Raw genomic sequence first — 12,259 nt, 5'->3', positions numbered from 1 at the left:
CTGGGTATTTTCCTGTTGCTTTCAAACATATTTCTCTGTATTTAAACAACACACACACACACACACACACACACACACACACACACCGGGTCTCACTATGAGCATCTCCCATTTGTTTCCCCCTCCCCCCACGTTAATGGCATGTCCTGAAGAAGATCCCTGTGAGCAGTACAGACTGGTCCCCTCATCCTGTTCCATGGCCAGTGGGTGCTCCATGTATTACATGAACTCCTCATTGGTCATTTACCATCCAATGATCATTGACTATCAATGGACATTTGGAGGTTTTTCCCGATGGCTTGCTACTACCTTCCTTGTACACACAGCTCTGTGTGTGTGTGTGTTTATTACACATTCTTTCAAGTGGAATCACTGGGTCACAGTTCAGTCATTCACTAATCAGCCTGTGAGCACCTACTATGTGCTGGGCACTGGGGAGACTGAGGATACTGGACAGAAAAATGTCCTTGCCCTCACGGACCTAGCATTGGAAGGATTTTTCGCTTTGATAGATGCTGCCATGATGCTGTCCCTCGGTGGTGCAGAAGAAGAGCTGGTTTACTGGCATCCTCACACCTTTCGTGGGGCAGGAGCTCTGCTGCAGTGGACCGGATGCTTAGACCTTTGCTCCCTTCAAGATCTTCAGGGTATGGTGCTAAGATTGTTCATCTAGGTGTGTAGGGGCGTGAGGGGGGAGGGAGAGAAGGGAAGGAATGATTCACTAGTAACGTGATGGAGGGAGATGGGAATCAGACTCCACTTAGTTGTGTGGGAGGGAGGCTGAGCTTCCTTGGGCTTCACTCCGGACTCACTGAATCAGAAACTGGGGGATTCTGATGCACACTAAAGCGTCACATTAGCATTAGAACCACCAGAATACTCCACAGGACATACATAAAAAACAGCCCCTCTGGGGTCTCACCTCCTGGGAGTGGGGGGGCAGGATGAGGTGTGAGGATGGAACTGTCCCCTGCCTGAAAGTACCATTTCGGGGGTGCAAAAGCGGAATGCACTACTACCGGAGGTACCACCAGGGAGGGGGACTCTATTTTATAACAATACAAATACCGTGTATGGAGGGACAATAAAGTCTGCCCCACCCCAGGGTGATCAGCCTCAGCCTTTGACAGAGGAGGGGATGATGTTGTCTTGGTGCCCCAGCCCCCAATCCCGGCCTTGGGCGGACATCCATTTTTCAGACTTCCCAGAGGCCACTCCAGTCCCATTTTAGCCACGCCCTTCTCCCACAGATTTGAATAAACCAGGAGCCTGCGAAGGGGCGGTTGATTGGTTGTGGGACAAGAAATGCGAGGAATCCGGGACCGCTCTGTGTGGTCCACCTGGAGACCACTTGCTCTGGCTCTTGCAGGATACAAAGGGACGGACCCCCAAAGCCCGGTCGCTGTGCTCACACTCAGGAGCTGTGGTTGATGGGCGGGAGTTTGTAGTGCAGGGCTGGGCACTGAGCACTGGAGCGCCAGTCCAACCCTGTCTCCAAGACGTGGTCCACTGTCCAGTCAACAGGGCTGAAGACACTTCCCCAGTCTGTGCAGGGTTTAGGGAGATCACTCTAGGAGTCAGCTGGCACTCCGTGCTGGGGCTCTTGAGTTCTGGGTAATCATTGATCTGATTTGCAGTGTCCTAAGCACTTAAGTGCCATCTCACTTAATCCTCACCAGGCCCCTTGGGAGAAAATGCTGTCACCCCTGTCACCGATGAGGACACTCAGGCCCAGAGAAGGCAGGTAACCGGCTCCATTATGCCAAAGCTCATGAGGACAGCAGCTGGGGCACTCCTTAAGTTCACACTGCCCCGTCCCTTCCAGGGTCGCTTCCCTGTCCTCACAGATTCAGCTCTGCACAGTGTCATCCCACATCCTGAGGGGACACTCACCACAGCTACTCCTCTCAGAAACCCTTCTCCTTTCCCCCACCCCCCAGCCCTGGAGGAATTGCCCTAGACTCCCAGTGTGGCTCTGGAGTTGCACCTGGATCCTGGAGAGATTTTTCGGTTCTACCCTAGCAGGACTTTATGACAGACACCTGTGTGGGGGCAGGAGCGCAGTCTGTCCTGCACAATGTTCTGAACTTGCAGGGAGCAGGGAGGGTCCTGTGGGGGTCCTCTCTGAGGCAGGGCTGGGTGCTAGATGAGAGGATGCAAATGGGGGTGAGAGGTGTAACTGAGGCCCAGTGAATAGGGCTGGGAGAGATGCAAAACAGGCACCTAGGGTGGAATGGGAGGCCTGGTGGCTGACGAGGGCAGGAGAGAAATTTGGGGAGACAGAAGATATATGGCAGCTGCCACCAGGAGAGGGAGTTTGGGGAAATGGCAGAGATGATCAGAGGGATTTAATGGGGGTTGCCATATGCGGTGTGAAGGGAAGACTGTCTTCCCAGGATCCAATACCCCAAAGTGGGTGCTGAGAGACGGCAGAGATGACCAGGTCTATGGGCCTCCTTCTGTGGGTCTTGGATTTACCCTAAATCCCCCATGGGGAAGGATGCAAAAGTCACTATTACCAGAGGTGACCAGGGTTGGTCAGACGATGGCCATTCCCTGGACCCAGACATGAGAGGTCACTCTCAGAACCCGTCAGCTCCAGAGGCCCTCCCTATCGCTGGAGTGAACGTGCCTTCCTCACGAGGACATGGTGGTGACTGCAGACAGTGGGGACTGCAAGACCCAAGGCCTCTCCCCCACGGGGTGGACGGAACAGAGACTCACTGTCAGTGCCCACACAGCAGCCCTGAGATGCAGATTTGTGGCTCTGTGTCCCAGGGTGTAGGCTCTATGGGGAAGTGTGTCAGGCCTCTGAGCTGAAGGGGAGCTGTTACCTAGAGTAAGAATTCTCTGAGCTGGTTGAGGTCTATGTTCTCAGGTGTGACATCTTTGAACTGTTTGTGGTTGGTGTCTAGGATAAGAGGTCTCTGAACTGTTTGTGGGTGTCTGTCCCAGAGCATGAGGTCTCTGAACTATCTGCGGGGGGGGGGGGTCTTTGTCCAGAGGGTTGGGTCTCTGAGCTGCTCGTGTATCTGCATTCGAGAATGTTTTCGAGGAGAAGGCAAGGTGGACCTTACTCTCACAGGGCTTAGCAGTAGACCTGTGATTTCATATTTGCTGTGACTTCTCCCATGCCTGCCCTGGTAACCACAGAGATGAAAGCTTAGGATTCCCATCCTCAGGGAGGGCAAGTCCTCAGTCATGTGCAGCTTGTAGCAGCCCATGGTAATAATATTGATAAGAACAATATCTGCTGACATCACTCTCACCCTTGCTAGGGGCCCTGTGACAAACCTACGTACACATATAAACACAGTTAATCTGCCCAACACCCAACGAGGAGGTCACCATTGGTGGATGAGGAGCCTGACGCCCAGTGAGGATGGGAGTTCTCAGCTCCTGAGGAGGAGAGGAACTGGATGTAACTGAGCTCCTCGGAGGAGGCAGGGGCAGGGGCAGGCTCAGCATAGCCCAGGCCAGGTCGGGGGGGGGCACAAGGAAGGGGGAAGGGCAAGGTGTGCCCAGGCCCACAAGGACCCTGTAACTGACTCACTGTCAGGATGTCTGTCTCTCACTCACACATCCCACTTGGTACTTGATGTGTAGAATGCAATCCATTCCCTGTGGACGTGGTGGTGGAAGGTAGAGAGGTGAGCCTCCACGCAGGCAGGGAAATACCTCCGAGTCATCAATTTGCACAAGGCCCCACTGCAAAGGCAGAGATCCCTGCCACCCCTTCCCCCTTTAAAGCATCTTTTTGGCACTGAGATCAGCAGGAAGGCAGTTTAAGGGCCTGAGAGGGTGTGGGGGACCCTGGGTACAGCATGAGCCTCCCCACAACTGGAACGCATCCTTGTCCTGATGGGCAGAGGGTCCTGATGTGTGTCAAGGCAGTGTGACTGAGGCCCAGGCCATGGGCAGCTGAGTCATTCCCTAGAAACAGTCCCTGAGGAGGGGCTTCCTTTCCCCTGTAGAGACAGACATATCATCCAGCAGCAGGGCTGAGGGCCCATAGGTGGGTGCTAATTCAGTGGGGACAGTGTGCTGCCAGAAACAGTCTCTCTGTCCCTGTCTCTCTAACGTGTGCTCTCTGTCTTCTCTGTGCCTGTTACTTTGTCCCTCTCACACATGGGCCTGGGTGTGACCTCACGCATGCCATGAGGGCCCTTGCCTCGCCTCTCCTGAGAGTATCATCCTTTGACACGGATATTCATGGGGAACAGTTGGGAGGTTCCCCCTGAGTCTATGGGATTGTCCAGGGAAGGTATGTTCAGCTGCAGAGAGGCTGGGGAAGGGGTTCTTCCCTGGGGCAAACCAGGAGCTCCTCCCCATACGTTAGGTTACCTGGGCCTCTGGCCTCTGAAAGAGGCATGGGGGCTTCTCTGCTAAAAACCCCCCCATGGTTCACTCAGAGGAAGTCAAAGTCCTCACCATGGCCCAGAAGGCCCTACATGATCTGGCCCTCATTACCTCTCTGACCTCATTTCCTACCTCTCTCTCTCCATCACGCTGTGCCAGCCACACAGGCCTCCTCACTGTTCCTCATACACACCAGACTGAGTTCCACTGCCACACTTTTCCAGAGGCTCTCCATCTCTGTCTGGGAGGCTTTTCTCCCAGATATTCATCTCCTCTAGGTTTCTGCACAAATGTCACATTCTTAGAAAGACCTTCCGTGACTACTCTTTCTAGACCACTCTCTCTATTTCATTATACCTATTTAATTTTAAACACAGCAACCACCAACACAAGGAAGGGGGGAAGGAGGAAGGAAAGAAGGAAGGAAGGGAAGGAAGTAGGGAAGGAAGGAAGGGAAGGAAGGAAGGAAGGAAAGGAAGGAAAGGAAGGAAGGAAGGGAAGGAAGGAAGGGAAGGAAGGAAGGGAAGGAAGGAAGGGAAGGAAGGAAGGGAAGGAAGGCAAGGAAGGAAGGCAAGGAAGGAAGGAAAGGAGGGAACAAATGCAAAGTTGTGGAGAGAGGCATAGCTAGACATGCCAAGGATTTTGCTAGGGAACATCTTCAGGGGTGACAGGGTAGTGAAAAAGTCCATGGTCTTTATCTCACCTACTCAGTGTCCTTGGGGACCGTGGGAGATGGCCCCTTCCCTAACAGAACCAAAGGTCCTGCTGTCCCTTTCGCTATTACTGACAAGTCAAGGATAGAGGCCTGCCCCACGTTAAGCCTTTGGACCCTAGTCGGGAGCTGTATCCCACCCGCCCCATGAGGGACTGTGGCTAGGTTCCCCCACTGACTTATTCTGCATCACCCAGGGAGGCACAAGCCAGCACAATGCCTAGAACACAGAAAACGCTTCTAACGCTCCCTGTTATAACGGTGACCACTGCAGGGAGGTAAATTTCAGCTAAGGAAGACTTCTTCCCGAGTCCAAGACTGCAGCGAGTCGTGGGGTTTTCATCATGACTTTGCCCTCCCAGCTCTTGGGGGCCAACTTAGAATGGTCCATCAGCATCTGCACCGACCAGCTGTTTCCCGTTCGCACCACCGAGGGACGCGCGCGCGACGGAACTGAGAGGCGCAGAGGTAGGACCGTCCACTCCGGGAGGTACCATTGGGGAGGGGGCGTCCGTTTTGGAACAATCCATTGCGTGTGTGACAACACTGAGGGTCTGCTTACACGGCGTGGGGCATCAACCACAGGTCCCAGTGGAGGCACTAATGGCGCCGTCGGGTCCATCCCCACTCCCACCACTCCATTCTCCCGGCGCACTGAAGCCCGAGTGCACACTGGGTCTGAGGCTGCAGGCTTCATTTTCACTTCTCCAACTTCACCCCTCCGTTTCTACATGGTTGCATCCAGCTGAGGACCACAACAGGGCGAGCGATTGCCTCCCGGGTATGGGGGCGGAGTCAGAAACCGTACTGGGCGGTGATTGGTCACGGCAAGATCGCCGGATTAAGCACTTCCGGGACGCAGAGTGGCACCGGATGGACCCTCGTTGTTCCTGCCTCCCTCTTCGGCTAGCCAGTTACCCTTGGCCGTCTGTCTGGGACAGGCACGACGATGGCACAGCTGGAGCTCAAGGTGAGGGCGGGTGGGTGTGGGGGGTGGCTTTTCAGAGTGTAGAATTTTTCTCCGAGTTGGACTCCTCACCAACTGACTGTCCCGAAGGGGCTGAAGATGCTGCCCCGGTCAGTGGCGAGGTTTGGCCCAATCGCTGGCCTGAATTCAGCCAGAGTCCAGCGCTGGATGCGCGGGGTGACGGTGCTGTCTTCGCGTGAGCTTTTCAGTCTTGTTTAACCCTAACTCACTCAGAAGCCTAGTCAGGCGCGTTTGGCACCGCACCATCAGTGCTACAGATGCATTCAATTAATGTCCAGGGAGAGGTCTCTGAGCTAGTTTGGTGTCTCTACATAGGAAGTAAAGTGTGTCAGGCAGTTTGGGGATGCGTATCGCTAGGTATGACATCTCAGGTGCTGTTTGGGTACATTTGATCTGTCTGAGCCTTTGGGGGGATTGTGAGTGAGTAGGATATTTTATCTGAGTGGATTTGGTGCGACACGGTGTAAGGTCTCTTAGGCTTTGTGTGCCTGTAAATCTGAGTGTGCATTTTCTGAGCTTTTGGGCGTTTGTGTCCCGGGGCACGAGATCTCTATGTAGGCCTCTGCACCCCAGGGTAGGAGGTCTCTGAGCCGTATGTCATTCTGGGTCCCAAGTTGTGAAGTCTCTGAGCTGCCTGGGTGTGGGGTAGGCTTTATCTTAAGGTGTGAAGTATTTGAGCTGTTTGAGGATCTGTGCTCAGGTCATAGGTTCTCTGATTTGTCTGGAGATTTTATCTTAAGGTTATGTGCTGTTTCTGAGCTGTTTGAACTTCTTTCTGTTTTTGTGGTCTTTGTATTAGGTTGGGAGGTGTCTGAGTGGTTTGAGGGTCTGTCTCTAGGATGAGAGGTATCTGAGCAGTTTTAATTGGTTTCCTAGGGTGGGGACTTCGGTATGTTGGGGAGGTCTTTGTCACAGTATGTATGGTCTCTGTTCTATTTGGGGGTCTGTGACTCAAGTTGTAAGCTCTCTGTGCAGAGATGTTTGGAATCTGTTTTAGGTTTTGTGTTCAGTGATCTGTTTTTGGTGTCTGTGGGTATCTGAGCTGTTTGGGGTCTGTGTTTCAGGAGTAAAATTTCTTACGTTTTTGGTTGTGAGGTCTTTGTCCGGGAACTGAGGATTTGGGAATCTGGCAGATATGATTCCAAAGCCTGGAGCCCCAAGTCCTGGTTGTGTGTTGTTGGGCAAGTCGCTTGTCTCCTGGAGCCTCAGTATGTATCATAGTTAATGAAATGGGCCCAGTGCCCATCCGGGAGTGTACCTGTGCATCTTAGCAATGTGCGTAAGCCATCCTTCCACAAGAGTTTTCTGAGCACCTGCTCAGTGCCCGAGTACTGTTCTAGGAGTTAGTGATAAAACACAGGACAAAACTGACAAGTGTCTCTGATTTCATGGAGTTGGTCAGTAAATATATAGCACATCGAGGGTGGCAAGTGCTATGTAGAAAGATAAGGCAAGGTCAATGGAAAGAGTATGTGGGATGGAGGATGTTGTTATTTTATTCAGGCTGATCAAGGAAGGTCTTCCTGAAAAGGTGATGATTGAGCAAAGACCTGGAGGAAGTGAGGGAACAGGCCGTGGATTACCTGAGGGAAGAGCACTTCAGGCAGAAGGAACAGCAGGTGCAACAGTCCTGAGGGGAAATCCACTTGGTGTGTTCCTGGACGTCAAGAAGTCCAGTGATGGTGGTAAAGCCCTCATCCCTGGGTTTCACACATAGCGCTCATTGAACGGTGTTTGGTGTTGCTATTTTTATTTCTCCCACAACCTGTGAGGGAGGTGGGGTCATCCCCATTTTAGGGATGAAGGACCTGAGGCTCCAAGGCCTTGCACCTTCTCTCCTGCTCTCATGTGAAATTGCTAAAAGAGGAGTGAAACTTTCTACTCGATCATAGAGACAGAGGGCTTCAGTGTCAAGGCTGCAGGGAGGACACCATCCACACTGAATGTCAGCCAGCCTGCCACTATAAATTATAGTATGGGAACCATGGCCATCATAACGTTTCTACTCTTGATCGAGGGCAGGGCTTTAGGAATGAGAAAGAACTGGGGCAGAGGAGAGAGGCAGGAAGGGGAAGCTGGAGAGCAGTGAGAAAAAACACACTGGCTTCATAATATTGCCTGGATTTGGCCCAGTTCACCTTAATTAACTGATCCTATTAAGATATATTCACCCTTTTCCCCTTCCCTGCCCGTTCTTTCACCTCCCTTCTCTTTTTTGCCTGAGCAGTTCAGTCCTAAAGCCATTAGGTGCTGCAGAGCAAGGCAAGTGTATGTGTGTTGGGGCATCCCAACTTGGGGAGTCAGAGCCCAGGCACAGTGAGGAGGACATCCATCCATGGGGACAGCCTGCCCATGGTGGTAAGGAGCCCAGGGTGGTAAGGAGGGTCCCTGGGCGTCGGTGGGGGAGAGGGCTAACTGGCTCAAGGATTCAAGCCTGAGTGGGGTGTGAAGGTTAGAGGCACAGGATGGTTGGCACAGCATGTGAAGAGGGACTCTGTGTGGGGAAAGGATGGCTTATATACACTGGCGTTCATCAACTCAGTAAATGTATAAGGATAATGGGAGCCGTGTCTCGTACTTTTGGAAAAGGGAGTTTCAAATATGGGAAGGAGGAAAACTACAACAAAATCGGAGGTTTATACTGGAATTGGAGGTCTCCACGTGAACTCAGTTTTCAGAATCTATGTGTGCATATATGGATAGATAGATATAGATGTACGTATGTGTGTTTGAGTGTGTACATATATATATTCCAAAGTTTTGGAGACAGTACCGTCCCAATAGCAATAAGTACACCTAGCCCCCAGATCTTGGCTTCTAAATACCATCCCCCACTAAATGATGGGCTCCCAGGCTGGGGGAGGGAAAGGATAAATAAGCCTGCCTCAACTTGTGGTGTCAGTAATAAGGGAAAGTTGGGGAGTAATAAGGGAAAGTTGGGGAGTAATAAGGGAAAGTAATAAGGGAATGATGGGGAGATGTCAGAAGGACACAAGAAATAACTTGAAGGGGCTGCCACTGGATAAACTGGGGACTCTTTTATTTGTTTGTTCCAGCTTTATTGAGATATTATTGACATATAACATAAGTAAGTTTAAGGTATACAACGCGATAAATTGATACACTCTACAGGTGGCTCCCCGTATCCGTGGGTTCCGCATCCGCAGATTCGACCAACCACGGATCCTGTACTACTATGTTTAGGATCTGGGAATGTGGAACCCTCGGATAGTGAGGGCCAACTAAGGGACTGAGCCTCCGTGGATTTTGGTATCCGCGGGGGTCCTGGAACCAATCCCCCGCGGATACCGAGGGACAACTGTATACTGTGAAATGATTGCCACAATAAGGTTAGTTAACACTCTGTCCCCTCACATAATTACCATTTTTTTGTGTTGGTGACATTTAAGATCTACTCTCAACAACATTCAGTATATAACACAGTATTGTCAATTATAGTCACCATGCTACTATACATTAGATCCCCAGAACTTATTCATCTTGTAGCTGGAAGTTTGTACCCTTTGACCAACATTTCCCCCAGCTCCCTGGCAACCACCATGCTAATCTCTCTTTCTATGAGTTAGGCTTTGTTAGAGTCCACATGGAAGTGAGAACATAGACTATTTGTCTTTTTCTGTCTGACTTATTTCACTTAGCATAAAGCCTTCAGGGTTCATCCATGTTGTTGCGAAAGGCAGGATTTTCTTCTTTTTTATGGTTGAATAACATTCCATTGTATGTATGTATACACCACATTTTCTTTATCCATTCATCCATCCATGGACACCTAGGTTGTTTCCATATCTTGGCTGTAGCTGAGATATAAATCTTAAAATCGGTGTTACTTCTTCAATTTTGTTTTTCTTTTTCAAAATCATTTGGCTATTCTAACCACATAAATTTTATAATCAGTCAGTCTATATCTATAAAACATCCTGCTGGGATTTTTTAATTGGAATTGTCTGAAATTGATGGATCCATTTGGGGACTAGTGACATCTTAATTATATTGAATTTATCAACCCATAAACACAGTATGTGTCTCCATATATTTAGATCTTCTTTTATTTCTTTCCTCAGCTTTTTGTGGTTTTGAGCATACAGATCCTGCATATGTTTTGCTAGGTCTTTTTTTGGAAGCTATTGCAAATTGTATGTATTTTTTTTTGTCTTGTAATTGTTCATTGATAGTATATAGAAATATGCTTGATTTTTTTTTTAAGATTTTATTTATTTATTTATTTTCCCCCCAAAGCCCCAGCAGATAGTTGCATGTCATAGCTGCACATCCTTCCAGTTGCTGTATGTGGGACACGGCCCCAGCATGGCCAGAGAAGTGGTGCGCCGGTGCGCGCCCGGATCCGAACCCGGGCCGCCAGGAGCGGAGCGCGCACACTTAACCGCCAAGCCACAGGGCCGGCCCTGCTTGATTTTTTTTGTGTTAAGCTTGTATCCTGCAACATTGCTGAGCTCACTTATTATAGGAGTTTTTTTTTAGTAGATTTTATGGGATTTTCTATGTAGATAATGTCATCTATGAATTGGAGCAGTTTTATTTCCTCCTTCCCAATCTGTAAGCCATTTCTTTTTCTTGCCTTACTAGAGTGGCGAGGACTTCCAGTACAATGTTGAATAGCAGGGGTGAGAGTGGCTATCCTCCTGACCTCATTCCTGATCTTAGAAAGAGAGCATTAGTCTTTCTCCGTTAAATAGGATGGAAGGTGTAGGTACTTTTGTAGATGCTCTGTGTCAGACTAAGAAAGCTCCCTTCTACTCCTGAATGTTTTTATCATGAATGGCTGTTGAATTTTGTCAAATGCTTTTTCTGCATCAATTGATATGATGATCGTGTGGTTCTTTTTCTTTGGTATGCCTACTTATTGATTGATTTTTGAATACTTCACCAGCTTTGCATCTCTGGGATGAACCCCACTTGGTCATGGTGTATTATTCTTTTTATATATTATTGAATTTGATTTGTTAATGCTGTCTTTGTCTGATTTTGGTATCGGGGTACTGCTAATCTGATAGAGTGATTCAAGAAGCGTTCCCTCTCTTCTATTTCCTTGAAGAGTTGTGTAGAATTGCTGTTGTTTCTTCTTAAATGTTTGGTAGGATTTCCCGGGGAAGATCATAGGGGCCCGGAGATTTCTGAAGTTTTCCAATGGCAAATTTGATTTTTTGATAGATATATATCTATTCAGATTATCTGTTTATTTTTGGTTGGGCTTTAATAGTTTGTGTCTTTCAAGCAATTGTTCCATTTTGTCTAAGTTGCCAAATGTGGGAACGTAGAGTTATTTGTAGAATCCTTTTAATTTCTCTGGAGTCTGTAACCTATTTTATTCCTGATATTGGGAAGTTGTGTCTTTTCTTATCTTTCTTTCTTTCTTTCTTTTTTTTTTTTTTTGTCAGTCTGGGTAGTTTATGAATTATATTGACCTTTTCAAAGAACCAGCTTTTGGTTTCATTGATTTTCTCTATTCTTCTTCTGATTTCTGCTCCAATCTCTATGTCCCTTATTCTGCTTGCTTTGAGTTTGTCTTGATTTTCTTTTTCTAGTTTCTTGAGGTGGAAGCTTTTATAATTGATTTGGGTCCTTTATTCTTTCTGAGACAAGTGTTTGATGCTGGACATTTACTGCATCCTGCAAATTTTGATATATTGTATTTTCATTTTTATTCAGTTCAAAATATTTTCTAATTTCCCTTGAGTCTTGCTCTTTGACCCATGGGTTATTTAGAAGTGTATAGTTTAATTTTCTCGTGTTTGGAGATTTTCCTCTTAACTGCTTCTTACTTATTGGTGGCTTTTCCCTTTTGGTCAGACAACGTTCTTTGTGTGATTTCAACTATATTTACATTTGGTAAGACTTACATTGGTGAGACTTATGACCCGGTATATGGTCTACCTTGGTGAAACTTCCATATGTACTTGAAACGAATGTATATTCCGCTGTCGTTATGTGGAGGGTTCTATATTTGTCAGTTATATCCAGGTTGTTCATGGTGCCATTCAGTTCATAGACATATTGCTCATTTTCTCTTAATTAGATCTATATATTACTGAGAGAGTGTTGAAGTCTCCAAGTGTAATTGTAGAGTTGTTTTTCCTTTCTGTTCTGTCTGACTTGGTTATATATTTTGAAGCTTTATTGTTGAGTGCTGTGCAGAAAAGAGTTAACATAGCAGGCCTGAG

At 48.4% G+C, this 12,259-nt stretch overlaps 1 protein-coding gene across 8 annotated transcripts in view; it reads left to right on the top strand.

Annotated features, from left to right (window-relative positions):
* Positions 1-1,687: 1,687 nt before the first annotated feature.
* LOC131401033 (protein FAM156A/FAM156B-like) overlaps positions 1,688-12,259 on the top strand; it is a 54,487-nt gene continuing 43,915 nt past the window's right edge. For 7 of the 8 annotated variants that reach the window (XR_009217510.1, XR_009217511.1, XR_009217509.1 and 4 more), the window contains exon 1: positions 5,925-6,041. The gene's annotated coding sequence lies outside the window, so the exon portion shown is untranslated. Of the gene's footprint in view, positions 1,745-5,349; positions 5,540-5,924; positions 6,042-12,259 lie in introns of those variants that run through there. The other variant, XR_009217507.1, reaches the window with a different exon arrangement.

Source organism: Diceros bicornis, chromosome X (genome assembly GCF_020826845.1).
Source record: "Diceros bicornis minor isolate mBicDic1 chromosome X, mDicBic1.mat.cur, whole genome shotgun sequence".
In the NCBI taxonomy this organism is placed as follows: Eukaryota; Metazoa; Chordata; class Mammalia; order Perissodactyla; family Rhinocerotidae; genus Diceros; species Diceros bicornis.
Note: the sequence above shows the minus strand (reverse complement) of the source record. Positions and strands in the feature narration are given on the sequence as shown.